Genomic DNA, 12605 nt, shown 5'->3' with positions numbered 1-12605 from the left:
GAAAACATAACTAAAAAACATAGGCAAAAACAATCCAAAATTTTTCATAAAAAATCAGATTCCAGATAGACCAAGCAAAGGTCAAGAAAGGAAAAAATGCTGGAGGTATCACAATGCATGTGTCCCATTTATAACCTAGGGCAATAGTAACAGGTTCACAGTGCTAACTGTATATTATATAAATATTTCAAGAAAGAAAAATGGAAAACTCATAATTCAATTCTACAGGTATAGACACCTGAACTTTAACAAAGGTTTCAACAATAACCAGTGTAGAAGAAACATTCTTTTTAATAAATATTGGAAGGAAACTGGACATTGAGGATTAGTATCTCAAATGCATAAGAACATCAAACAAATAATAGTCAAATTAAATGTGGGGTAAAGAATTAGTCAGTGAGATCTTAGAAGTTTAAATACAAATGTCTGAACAACACTTAAAGAAATCATCCTTAGCCATCACAGAAATGCAAGTAAAAACTACTTTAAGAAGAACTCCTCTTACATCAATCAGAATGGCCAAGGTCAATAATACAAATGACAGCACATGCTGGTGAGGATTCTGGGAGTGGGTAACACTTATTGATTGCTTGTTCTGGTAAAAACATGTGCAGCCACTATGGACACCAGGGTGACAATTCCTCATGAGGTTGTGAATCTATCTTCTTCAAGATCCAGCTATTTTATTCTTAGGCACATAATCAAAGTATTCTACATCTTGCTACACAGATACTGCTCCATCATTTTCATTCTTGTTCTATTTGTAAAACTTGGAAATTGTAAACATCCTAGAACCTCATCAACTGAGGAATGGATAATGAAATCATAGTACATTTGAACTATGAGGTTTTGTTTTTCAGTTGCAATAATTTTTTTTAAAAGGAATTCCTGAACAGAGACAGAGATCCACAGCCAGGCTTTATTCTGAGTTTGGGGAATCCTGCTGGAAAGAGAGCACAAGGTGGTAGGAGCCAGAGAGATCCAGGACATCACAAGAAAACTCATATAAACATCTAACTTGGGATCATAGGAGCTCAGGGAGACTGAATCAACAACAGGGAGCCTGCATTGTAGTGACTTAGGTGTTCTGCATATAATGTGACAGTTGTGTAGCTTTGTCTTCTTGTGGGATTCCTAACAGTGGGAACAGGGGCTATCTCTGACACTTTTGTTGGCATTGGGATCTTAGTCCTTTTCCTGGGCTGCCTTAATACAAAGGAAGGTGCTTAGTCTTCCTGATACTTGATATGGCATAATTTGTTGATAACCGTTGGAGGCCTGACCCTTTCTGAATAGAAAAGTAGGAGGAATGGATGGGGGCGGGGAAGAGGTGAGGTGGGGGAAAGTCTTGGATGAGAAGAGGGAGGGGAAATTATGGTCAGGATATAAATTAATAAATAAACATTTAATAAACAAATAAATATTGAAAGTAGTGAAAATCATCTTGAGGAATGTGCCTAATACCCAAAAAGAAAAAGACAAATACAGGTTTTCTTTTACATGTGACTATTATCTTTTAAATCTTTGATATGCATGCTACCATCTGAATAACCACAGAAGTTATGTATGTAGTAAAGGACAGGGGGAGGAGAGGATCTAACATGAAGAGGAAAATGGAACACACTGTTATGGAGAGACACAGGACAAACAAATTGGAAGATTAAATAGGTAGAGAATGGCAGAAAGTCGTAAATGTGGGTGTGTTTAGAAGGACAACTCACACTCAAGGCCACTTGAAAACTATTTGGAAACCTGCCACTTAGAAGGTTCCTAAAGTATTTACATGTGTGAAAGAAGTCTAAATGGAATCACTAAATAAAGGGGGGGGAGGGAAGTGCCCCAGCTAGATATTTTCTGCACCAAATATTTATCTAATGCCAGGGACAGGTTACATTATCTTATTGAGTCATTGACTAAATGGCATCCATGGAAACTACCAAATATAATTTTGCTATTCCTGAAGCTGTGGGTTACTCTACACAAGTTTCTCTTAAAGCTTTATTGCAGAAGACACCACTTATTATTTCATTGAACATGAAGAAGTCAAGCTAGTGCTTACCTAAAGCCTTCACAACCACTGACTTGCATTCATGGTACTGAAAGGAATTCTGTATCCTACCAGAGGAGAATTGTAACCACCAATCTAGCTACAGACTTTGTGATCTACAATGCTGACCTGCCTGCATAATATATAAGTACAATAATGACATAAATATTAGCGGTTTTACCAACCAATGTCTGACTGGTTTTAAAGTTCACTCCATGCAATGGAATTTGACCTGACATGGATAAAGATTCGCAGAACCTAGGAGTATATATGTTAAAAACATAGTTGAAAATCTAGTACTAATATTCTGTTTAAGGAACTCAGCAATAAATTCAATCCTAATGATATTCTGCAATGCTCATTGATCAGTGCACCACTCAGCTCTCACCAGAGAAGATGCTTCTTGTAGTAAATGGGAACTAACACAGAAATCCACAACTGGATAGTTTGTGCAGAGAGTGAAGAACTTTGGAGCACATTGTTTTCAGTGAGTTGTCTCAACAGTTCCTTCAACTCAAGGCTCAGAGATCTATGCAGAAGAGGAGACAGACAGAATTATGAGTCAAAGGTGATGGATAACTCCAAGGAAGCAGTGTCTTCCAGACACAATGGCACTGATACATACATAAACTCATCCAGACTGTGTGAGCATGCCCAAGTCCTGTTGAAGTTGAAATGCTACAGGTATCTCATGATTGAGAGGGACAAGTGGATACCAATTTTCACCCCTAAAGAGGAAGCTATGTGAAACTGATACCTGCTTTGAAAAGAAAAAGCTGTTTTCTCCAGCGAGTCTCACTGGGTATATTATTGGACACACTTCAGGACAGTCCCATGCACAGGAGTGATTTCATAACACAAAATGGACAGAAAGATATCTTTGTAGATTTTTGTCTTATTTTTCTTCTCTTGGTCTTTTTATGTATTTGTCATTTCATTTTTATTATTTATTTATGTATTTATTTATTTATTTTCTTGATTTTACATTCCACCCAAAGCTTCCCCTCCCTTCCCTCTTCCTAGGCCCCCTGGTTCGTTATTCTCACCCTCCACCACATCAAATCCCCCTTCACTGATATTCTTTAGATACAGGTAGGAATCCCGTGGATATCAGTGAGTCCTGGTATATCAAGCTGCAGTGAGAGCAAGCACCCATTCTTCCACCAAGGTTGTATCAGGCAGTCTAGCAGGAGAAATGGGTCCCAAAAGCAGGCAACAGAGTCAGAGACATCCCCCTGCTCTCACTACTAGGAGTTCTACATGAAGACACAGTTGTAACATATAGGCAGAGAGTCTATGTCAGTCACATGCAGGCTCCGTGGTTGTCCTTTCAGTCTCTGTGAGCAATTTTGAGCCCAGGTTAGCTGTGGGTTTCCTTGTAGTGCTCTTGACACCACTGGGTGCTACAATCCTTCCTCTCCCTCTTCGGCAGTATTCCTCATGCTATGATAATGTTTGGCTGCTACAATTTGTCCCTCCTACAAGTAATGGGATAAAAATGGTGCAGAAATTGTGGGAGTGACCAAGAGATGACTGGCACAGTTGGAGACCCATACCATGAGAGGAAATCCCCCATGAAGACCAGGACTTGGAATCAGGATATTCCAGAGACCTGGGATATAACCAATCATACATGGGAAAAAAAGTCAATGGAATGATTTCCAATGATATTTCTCTATACTCCCAAATTGATGTCTAGACCAATTCTCATAATAGACACTTCATGCAGCAACATATTGAAACAGATGTCTATTTGTGTTTTTTTATTCCTTTTAATTTATTTTATAATACTATTCAGTTCTACATAACAACCACAGATTCCCTTGTTCTCCCCCTTCCTGCCCCCTCCCCTTTCCCCCATTCCCACCTCCTCAAGGGCAAAGCCTGCCCCGAGGACTGAGATTGACCTTGTAGACTCAGTCCAGGCAGGTCCAGTCCCCTCCTCCCAGATTGAACAAGTGTCCCTGCATAAGTCCTAGGTTTCAAACACCTAACTCATGCAATGAGCACAGGACCTGGTACCACTGCCTAGATGCCTACTAAACAGATCAAGCCAATCAACTGTCTTACCTATTCAGAGGGCCTGATCCAGTTGGGGTCCCCTCAGCCTTTGGTTCATAGTTCATGTGTTTCCATTTGTTTGGCTATTTGTCCCTGTGCTTTATCCAAACTTGGTTTCAACAATTCTTGCTCATATAAAGCCTCCTCTTTCTCACTAATTAGACTCCTGGCGCTCCACATGGGGCCTAGCCATGGATGTCTGCATCCAGATTCCTCAGTCCTAGGATGGGGTTTCTGGCACACCTATTAAGGTGTTTGGCCATCCCATCACCAGAGTAGGTCAGTGCCGGCTGTCTCTCGACCATTGCCAGCAGTCTTTTGTGGGGATATCTTTGTGGATTTCTGTGGGCCTCTTTAGCTCTTTGTTTCTTCCTTTTCTCATGTGGTCTTCATTTACCATCGTATTCTATTCCTTGTTCTCCCTCTCTTTTCTTGATCCGGCTGGGATCTCCTGCCCTCTTTCCCTCGACCCTCGCCCTTCATTGCTCCCACTCATGTCCAGGCTGTTCATGTAGATCTCATCCATTTCTCCATGTCTTTCTTGGGGTCCCGTTTTCCAGGTAGCCTCACTGGTGATGTGAGTAGCAGTCCAGTCATCCTTGTTCCACATCTAATATCCCCCTAAGAGTGAGTACATACCATATTTGTCTTTCTGAGTCTGGGTTACCTCACTCAGGATGATTTTTTTTCTAGATTCATCCATTTGCCTGCAAACAAAATTATGTAATTGCTTTTCTCTGCTGAGTAGTATTCCATTGTGTTTATGTGCCACAATTTATTTATCCATTCTTCAGTTGAAGGGCATCTAGGTTGTTTCCAGGTTTTGGCTATTACAAACAATGCTGATATGAACATAGCTGGGCAAGTGCTCTTGTGGTATGATTGAGCATTCTGTGGGTATATGCCCAAGACTGGTATAGCTGAATCTTGGGGGAGATTGATTCCCAATTTTCTAAGAAAGCACCGTATTGATTTTCAAAGTGTTTGTCCAAGCTTGCATTCCCACCAGCAGTGGAGGAGAGTTCCCATAGCTCGACATCCTCTGCAGCATAAAGTGTCTTCTGTGTTTTTGATCTTAGCCATTCTGACAGGCATAAGGTGGTATCTCAGTGTTGTTTTGATTTACATTTCCCTGATGATTAGGGATGTTGAGCAATTCCTTTAATGTCTTTCAGCCATTTGAGTTTCCTCTGTTGAGAATTCTCTTTTTAATTCTATAGTCCATTTCTTAATTGGACTGTTGGTAATTTTGATGTCTAATTTCTTGAGTTCCTTATATATTCTGGATAAAAGTCCTCTGTCAGATGTGGGGTTGATGAAGACCTTTTCCCATTCTGCAGGCTGTTGCTTTGCCTTGTTGACCATATCCTTTGCTCTACAAAAGCATCTCAGTTTCAAGAGGTCCCATTGATTGATTGTTTCTCTCAGTGTCTGTGCTACTGGTGTTATATTTAGGAAGTGATCTCCTATGCCAATGCATTCAAGACTACTTCCTACTTTCTCTTCCAGCAGGTTCAGAGTAGCTGGATTTATGTTGAGGTCCTTGATCCACTTGGACTGAAGTTTTGTGAACAGTGACAGATATGGATCTATTTGCAGCCTTCTACACATTGATATCCAGTTATGCCAGCACCATTTGTTGAAGATGCTTTCTTTTTTCCATTGTACACTTTTGGCTTCTTTGTCAAAAAATTGTATGTTCATAGGTGTGCAGATTAATGTCCACATCTTCAATTGGATTCCATTAGTTCACATGTCGGTTTTTATGCCAATACCAAGCTGTTTTTATTACTGTAGCTCTATAGTAGAGCTTGAAGTCAGGGATTGTGATGCCTCCAGAGGTTGTTTCATTGTACATGATTTTTTGGCTATCCTTAGTTTTGTTTTTTTTTTTTTTTCCATATGAAGTTGAGTATTAATCTTTCCAGGTCTGTGAAGAATTGTGTTGGTATTTTGATGGGGATTGCATTGAATCTGTAGATTACTTTTGGTAAAATTGCCATTTTTACTATGTTGGTCCTGCCTATCCATGTGCATGGGATATTTTTCCATTTTCTGACATCTTATTCAATTTCTTTTTTCAGGGACTTAAAATTCTTATCATATAGTTCCTTCACTTGCTTGGTTAGTGTTACCCCAAGGTATTTTATGTCATTTGTGGCTATTGTAAATGGTGATGTATCTCTGATTTTCTTCTCAGCTTCTTTGTCCAATGTATATAGGAGGGCTACTGATTTTTTTGAGTTGATCTTGTATCCTGCTATGTTGCTAAAGTTGTTTATAAGCTTTATCAGTTCCTGGGTGGAATCTTTGGGGTCACTCAAGTATACTATCATGTCATCTGCAAATAGGGAAAGCTTGACTTCTTCCTTTCCAATTTGTATCCCCTTAATCTCCTTATGTTGTCTTATTGCTTGGGCTAGAACTTCAAGTACTATATTGAATAAGTATGCAGAGAGCGTACAGCCTTGCCTCATTTCTGATTTTTGTGGAATTGTTTTGAGTTTCTCTCCATTTAATTTTATGTTGGCTGTTGGCTTGCTGTAAATTGCCTTCATTATGTTTAGGTATGTTCCCTGTATTCCTGATCGCTCCAAGACTTTTATCATGAAGGGGTGTTGGATTTTGTCAAATGCCTTTTCTGCATCTAGTGAGATGATCATGTGGTGTTTTTTCTTTGAGTTTGTTTATATGGTGTATTACATTAACGGACTTTCATATGTTGAACCATCCTTGATTCCCTGTGATGAAGCCTACTTGATCATGGTTGATAATTGTTCTGATGTGTTCTTGGAGTCTGTTTGCCAGTATTTTATTGAGTATTTTTGTATCAATGTTCATGATGGAGATCGGTCTGTAGTTCTCTTTCTTTGTTGTATCCTTGCTTGGGTTAGGAATCAGGGTAATTGTAGCCTCATAGAAGGAGTTTGGTAATGTTCCTTCTGTTTCTATTATGTGAACCAATTTAGAGAGTATTGGTATTAACTCTTCTTTGAAGATCTGGTAGAATTCTGCGCTGAAACCATCTGTTCTTGGGCTTTTTTTGGTTGGGAGACTTAATGACTGTTTCTATTTCCTTAGGTGTTATTGCACTATTTAAATAGTTTATCTGGTCTTGATTTAACTTAGCTATGTGGTACTGATCCAGAAAATTGTCCATTTCTTTTAGGTTTTCCAGTTTTGTGGAATAGAGGTTTTTGAAATATTACCTGATAATTCTCTGGATTTCCTCAATGTCTGTTTTTATGTCCCTCTTTTCATTTCTGATTTTGTTGATTTGGATTCTCTCTCTGTGTCTTTTGGTTAGTTTGGATAAGGGCTTGTCTATCTTGTTGATTTTCTCGAAGAACCAACTCTTTGTTTCATTAATTTTTTGTATTGTTCTCTTAGTTCCTACTTTATTGATTTCACCTCTAACTTCGATAATTTCCTGCTGTCTATTCTTCCTGGGAGACGTTGCTTCTTCTTGTTCTAGAGCTTTTAGGTGTGCTGTTAAATCACTAGTGTGAGATTTCTCCAACTTTTTTATGTGAGCATTTAGTGCTATGATTTTCCCTCTTAGCACTGCTTTTATAGTGACTGATGAATCTATTTCTTCTACTGTATCTTCAATGCCAGAGATCCTCTCTTCCATCTCTTGCATTCTGTTGGTTATACTTGCATCTGAAGTTCCTGATCTTTTATTCAGATTTCCATTTCCAGCTTTCCCTCTGTTTGTGTCTCCTTCACTTTTTCTATTTCCCTTTTCAGGTCTTGGACTGTTTCCTTTATTTGTTTCATTGCTTTTTCATGATTTTCTTTCAGTTCTTTACTGTTTTCTTCCTGGTCTTTATTGTTTTCTTCTAATTTGTTTGCACTTTCCTCTAGTTGTCTACACCGTTCTTCCCATTTTTTTGTCTTTTCCTCTACACAAGCCTCTACCTTCTTCATGATGTTATTCATAAGGCTGTTTTCTTCTGCTTCTTCCAATTTTTGATGTTCAGGTCTAGATCTTCTGGTGATGCTGTATTGCTCTTCATTTTGTTGTATGTACTTCTGCCTTGATGTCTGCCCATCTCCTTGTGGTTTGTTCTTGGTTTTACCAGTGCAACTGGTTCAGAGAGAGCTGACAGATTCAGGAAGTCTCTCTCTCTTGTCCAGATGGGATTTCTCTTCTCCAAATGTGAACTCCAAGGCAGGATGGAAGCTCTTATCTAGATGGGAAGTCCAGGGCAGGATGGAAGCTTTTGTCCAGAAAGGAAGTCCGGGGCACGATGGGCACTCTTGTCCAGAAGGGAAGTCCACGTCAGAATGGGAGTTCTTGTCCAAAAGGGAAGCACAGGGCAGGATGGGAGCTCTCTCTCTCTGGTCCACAAGGGAAGTCCTGGGCAGGATGGGAGCTGGGGGCCAGTCCCTAATTGTCAGGAAGTGGCTGGGGTCTCCAGCATGGAGATTGCAGGGCCTGCTTGGGGCCGTGGAGAAGGGGATCCTTCCTGGTGGGTCTAGTAGGGGACCTGCCTGGTGGCCAGAACCTGGGGCCAAGTTGGGCAGGTCTTCTCTGGAGTGGCTGGTGCCCAGGGATGGGGTCCGGGCTGGGCCCAGATACTCACCTCTGGTCCAGAAGGCAAATCAGGGCCTCTTTAGTTTTTTTAATGCTTATTTTTATGGGTTTTCTTATTTTTTTCTAAGAGCTGAAAACCAAACACAGGGCCTTACACTTGCTACTCAAGCGTTCTACAACTAAGCTAAATCTCTAATCCCCCTTGTGTTGTTCTCTTTGCCTTTTTTCTTCTCTCTTTGGTTTTGTTTTTAAAGAAAAACAGAAAAAAATCAATATAAAGTTAGGTATGTAGGCAGTTGAGGAGGACACAGAAGAATTTGGGAGGAGAGAAAAACATTAATAAGCTACACTCTAGGAAAATGAATTCAGTTTAATAGTACACAATTCCCTATGTATAAAGTGGAGTATAGACAGACTGCTTAAAAAATGCTAGTGGAAAAATTGCCCATTCGGAGGTCAAAAAGAAGTATCTCGCAACCATTGTCCTCTTCCAAAATCAAGACCAAATGTATTAAAGACTTTAGTTAAGTAGAAAAAGCATGAATCTGATAAAGAAAACATGGAGAAAACATTTAAATATATTGAATAACTCAGAAAATAAGACCACATTTTAACAAGTATGATTGCATAAAACTAATTTTGTTTGCATTCAAAAATGTTATGAGCATGTTAAGAGGCAGCCCACACAGATGGAAAAATATCTACTGGCTGTACTAGACTGAAAAATATCTAGGATATAGAAAGTAGTAATAAACTGGGGCTGTAGACACGAGTCAGCAGTTAAGAGCACTTGCTGATCTGTCAAAGGATCTGAGTTCAGTTTCAACCAACCATGTTGGCAGGCACCTCAAAACCACTTAAATTTCCAGCTCTCCAGGATCCAGCTTCCTCTTCTGGCCCCCATGAGAACTACATTCTCAAGCTTCCTACAGACACACACACACACACACACACACAATCATTTATTGTGCAAATGTGCATCCAGTACTCAAATTGCCAAGATGAAATTCTCTGTCAAAGTGGACAAAAACACATTTCTCATTTTTGTGACATCCACTCTCATTAACTTTTTGGGTTTTTTCAAGCTCTCTAGCATCTCCTGTTTTTCCAACCTTACAACACAGGGGAATTTATTAAGCTATATCTGAAAATGCCATGGAATGCATGATAATCCTTGTATTAACTATAAAGCTTTCATCTATAGAGCCTTATCCGTACTAAATCCCGTGCCTTTATTTTCAGAGTACCAAGTGAAAACTACCAGTTCACTCTGCCTTTGGCTTTTGCTGTGGAAGAAACCAACAGGAATCTATATCTTCTACCAAATGTGTCTCTCATATTTTACTCCTTCACTGACAATTATCATGATAAGCAAGCATTTCAAAATTTCATATACATTACTGCAAAAAGGCATAGACTTCTTCTTAACTACAGCTGTAAACTTAAGACCAAATGTTGTGTAATGTTTACAGGACCAATGTTATTACCATCCATGAGCCTGGCACAATTATTGGAGTTCTACAAATTTCCACAGGTGAGGTTGTTTGGGTGGGAAAGTATGGAATCTTTGTCATTTTTTTGGATAAGCCTGACGCTGAGGAGAGTATAAGGAGGAAATTGGCTTCACATTCATGTAAATCAAGTTGAAGTATAATTAATCAGTCACTCAATGGGATATTCCCAATTCATCATTTGATATGTAGATGAGAAGAAGAATTAACAGTCAAGGTGATTTTCCTTGAACAAATTGTAGAAAAGTGATTTTCTGCAGATTTCTAACAGTGTAGTATAACTGTAGTAATAGGGGAAAATTGCCCTTCCTGTCATTTCAAACTTTTGCTTCACACAACTAAGGGCTCTCATTGAGATTTCTGATATTTCTCTACCTCATGCTGCTCCCTGTGTTTTATGTCCTTCAGCTCACCTATGGACCTTTCCATCTGTACTAAATCCTGTGCCCTTATTTTCAGAGTACCAACTGAAATCTACCAATTTGCTCTGCCTTTGGGTTTTGCAGTGGAAGAAATCAACAGGAATCTATATCTTCTACCAAATGTGTCTCTCATATTTTACTTCTTCACTGACAATTATCATGATAAACAAACATTTCAAAATTTTACAAAAGGGTATAGACTTCCCCTTAACTACATCTGTAAAGATAAGCGCAAATGCTGTGTAATGATTACAGGACCAATGTTAGCACCATCCTTGAGCCTGGCACATTCTTTGCAGTTCGGCAGATATTGACAGGTGAGGTTGTTTGGATGGGAAGTATGGAATCTTTCTTATTATTTGGGTAAACCTGATTCTGAGGAGAGTATAAGGGGGAGATTGGCTTCAAATTTATGTAAATCAAGTTCAAGTGTAATTAATCATGCACTCAATGGGACGTTCCCAATTCATTGTTTGAGATATGGATGAGAAGAAGAATTAGCAGTCAAGGGGATATTCCTTGAACAAACTGTAGAAAGTGATTTTTTTCATGTTTCTAACAGTGTAGTATAACTGTAGTAATAGGGAAAATTGCCTTTCCTGTCATTTAAACTGGTACTTCACACACCTCAGGGCTCTCATTGAGATTTCTGACATTCCTCTACCTCATGCTGCTCCCTGTGTTTTATGTCCTTCAGCTCACCTATGGACCTTTCCATCCTATCCTGAGTGATCGTGAACAGTTTCCCAATCTGTATCAGATGGCCCCCAAGGACACAGCTCTGGCCCTGGCCATGGTCTCTTTGATGATTCACTTCAACTGGAACTGTGTTGGGCTGGCCATCTCAGATGATGACCAATGTCTCCAATTTCTCTCAGATCTGAGAGAAGAAAGTGAAGTCCAAAGAGTCTGCTTAGCCTTTGTGATCATGATCCCAGTCAACATGGAGTTATACATGTCAAGACCTGAAGTGTATAACAACCAAATTGAAACATCATCCACAAATGTTGTTATTATTTATGGTGACACAGACAGTACTCTAGCTGTGTGCTTTAGAATGTGGGTATCACAGGGTATACAGAGTATATGGGTCACGACCTCACAGTGGGATGTCATTACAAGTAAGAGAGACTTCATCCTTGACTCATTCCATGGGACTCTTGCTTTTCAACACCACCATGCTGAGATTTCTGGTTTAAAAATTTTGTTCAGACACTGACCCCTTCCAAATACACAGACATGTTCCTGGCACAACTGGGGTGGATGTACTTTAGTTGTGAAGCCTCAACATCTAACTGTAAGACACTGGAGAACTGCTCTTTCAACGTCTCACTGGCATGGTTAATGCTACAGAGTTTTGACATGGCCTTTAGTGATGATGCTTATGATATATACAATGCTGTGCATGCTGTGGCCCATGCTCTCCATGAAATGCTTCTTCAACAAGTAGAAAAACAGCAAATCAACACTCTGAGAGAACTGGATTCTGACTGCTCACAGGTACTGTATCTTCCAATGGATGGTACTTGGTGTCATCAATGTTATAATCTTTAAAGAGTCTCTCACATGCTGAAACCATATTTGTCATGTATGTGGTGTTTGCTATAAGGGATGGTGTGTATAAGTGTACTCAATGATTCTGACACCACTGTAGACTCTGGGACCTTAACCCTTGTGATTCTCTGATAGGTATATTACAGGAAATAGTGCTGATTCAGTTAAATACCTAATTGTGTACCTGTGTGTGTGTGAGTATACTTGCGTCTGATTTTCTGTATGTCTTTGTGTTTGTGTCTTTGTGAGTGTCTAAGTACATTTCTGTGACTTTGTATGCATGTGTATAGATGTGTTACTTTGCATGTATGAATATTTCTCTCCTGTGTTTCTTCGTGACTGTGTATATGAGCATATATTTGTTGAGTGTGTGTCTCTTTGTGAATGTTTTTTATCAGTGTGTCTCTCTCAGTGTGTGTTTTTATCTTTATGTGCCTATGTGTTTCTGTGTCTGTGTCAGTACTTGATTG

The 12605-nt window shown here is 39.5% G+C and overlaps 1 pseudogene; it reads right to left on the bottom strand.

Moving 5' to 3' along the window:
- The window catches only part of LOC114686605, a 290182-nt pseudogene that overhangs the window by 258774 nt on the left and 18803 nt on the right, over positions 1-12605 (bottom strand).

Source organism: Peromyscus leucopus, chromosome 1 (assembly GCF_004664715.2).
Source record: "Peromyscus leucopus breed LL Stock chromosome 1, UCI_PerLeu_2.1, whole genome shotgun sequence".
In the NCBI taxonomy this organism is placed as follows: Eukaryota; Metazoa; Chordata; class Mammalia; order Rodentia; family Cricetidae; genus Peromyscus; species Peromyscus leucopus.
This window is presented reverse-complemented; position numbering and strand designations above follow the sequence as displayed.